A 2251-nucleotide genomic window follows, 5' to 3' on the forward strand; every position below is an offset into this window, starting at 1 on the left:
GGTTGGGATCATTTAAAAACTCAGCATTCTAAAGTACACAACTCTTTCACTAGAGATCAAACCTAAAGTGACAAATGCATGACTTTCCATCTTAAAAGTTTCCATCTTAAAGGTGACCTTTGGGAAGGGTCACCCCATGAGTAAACTAGGCACTCCTCGTGAACCAATTTTGCAGCAGGTTTATTTACACCAGCATCACCACAAACGTGTGAGTAATACATTGTGCTATGACATGATTGCTGTGATGTCACTAGGTGATAGAAATTTTTCGACTTCATTGTAATCTTACGAGACCACCACTGTGTATGTGGACCCATCGCTGACCAAAACATCATTATGTGGCACATGTCTGTATTTATGAGGCACAAAACAATGTTATGATTTTTTAATGCAATATGGAATGATTAAATCAAGCTAACTAACTTATCCATCACCTCAAATAAATATTTGACATCTTTGTTGCAAGAGGTTGGGATAGGATTCAAACCCTTGCCTTTTCCATTGTTTCATGTTACCTCTCAGATCACACTTTACAAACCGAGCCCTCATCCAGCCATTATTTCTAATGAATTAGATTCTTTTACATATTTTATTGTGAAGTTGTTAAGTATACCTGACCCACTGTCATGTTTGTATTTACTTATCTTAGTGAGAAATATAGCAATAGGAAGGAGTAGGTGTACAGCACTAAGAAATAATAGTTTTGACTTAAAGAAACAGAGACTATAGCATGAATACATGTATAAAGTTAAATGCTTTCAAAACCTAAGGCTTTAAAATATACTAGAAAAATTGTGATTACCCAAAAATATACTTTCAAGAATATATTTTTAATTCCTCTTATCCCATCTATAATCATCAAGTCCATAGGATACACTGGATTTCTCGTACTTGCAAAATCTTTCCAAAGGTAAAATGTGAAAATAAGCAAATTTAATCTCTTCTCATATAACCAGCTAAATTTCATATCCTTAGAATACCTCTTATGCAAATCTAAGTATCTTTGAATAATTAGAAAAGTATTATTAGTTGTGGAAAACATATTCAGGATCTAAATTCAAAAACTTGTTATATACTGCATTATTACTCCCTGTTTATCAGCTTATATCTTTTCTCAGATTCTATGCTACCTTTGCTGTTTTTCCTCTGGCAGATGTTCAGGGGTGAATTATGCAATTAAGAATCCACTTCATCCAGATGCCTAATTTGCTAACTATTCACTTGTCGAAAACACATGTTTGCTATCTACTACATAATGACGACAGCTCAGAACAGCTTTTAGTTTCCATTTCATGAATTGATACTGAGAATCTGACAAATATCCTGGAAGGCATTTTTCAGTGCCCATTCCCATGCAATTTTATTAAATTTCATAAAAGTACCAACATCTGGGGGTAAAAACTTTCCCCCAAAAAGTTTTAAGTTCCAAAATTATTGTTTTTTTTTTAAATCTGCTGACAAATTTGTGGAATAATAATAAATCTTTATTTATTCTCTGCATTTCATTAAACGTTTAGCTGAAATAGAAAGGAGGCATTTTACCTTATCCAGAAAACACGAAAAAAACGTTTGCAAAAGTCTTAATAGTCACTGTTGAATTCTTAAAGAAAACTTCATTTACATCACTTTCTACCACCCCAACAGTTACAAACACCCTTTATTATGTCAAGAATTCCATTACACTGTGAATTAATGATGACGTAGTGAGGCAAAGTGCATCTATTTCATTAAGATTTACATGAAAAGTTTATAAAATGGTGGTGTGGGCATAGGAAGGGGAGGATAGTTCAAACAACTGGACATTAATAATTAATAATATTATATTGTATCTTAACCCAAAATTTGTCTCAACATATCCAAAAAATGTGTAAAGTACAAACTGAAGTTAGCTACAATATCCACATTCATTCCCTCATTAGTTTTCAGTTTATTCTAATATGCAGTGCTCTCTCTCTCTCTCAATTCCTTGTTGTATAATTCCATTTATTGTATTTTTAATATAATTTATTATACAAATATGTGGGGTACAAAGTTGATTTTCAATAGTTGTGTACACTGTGTGATGGCTAGATCAGTAGTTAGCTTATTCATCATTACAATACATAATCATTCTTTGTTTCCATTAACCAATTTCTCTTTAACCCCCCTTCCTCTAGTTCAAATATTCACAATAATGTCTGTCAAAGTAAAGAATATGAAAGAAAGAGGGAGAGGAGGGAGTTAGAAAGGAAGGAAGGAAGGAGGGAAGGGA

This window comes from Galeopterus variegatus, unplaced genomic scaffold (genome assembly GCF_000696425.1).
Source record: "Galeopterus variegatus unplaced genomic scaffold, G_variegatus-3.0.2 Scaffold8924, whole genome shotgun sequence".
Classification (NCBI taxonomy): Eukaryota; Metazoa; Chordata; class Mammalia; order Dermoptera; family Cynocephalidae; genus Galeopterus; species Galeopterus variegatus.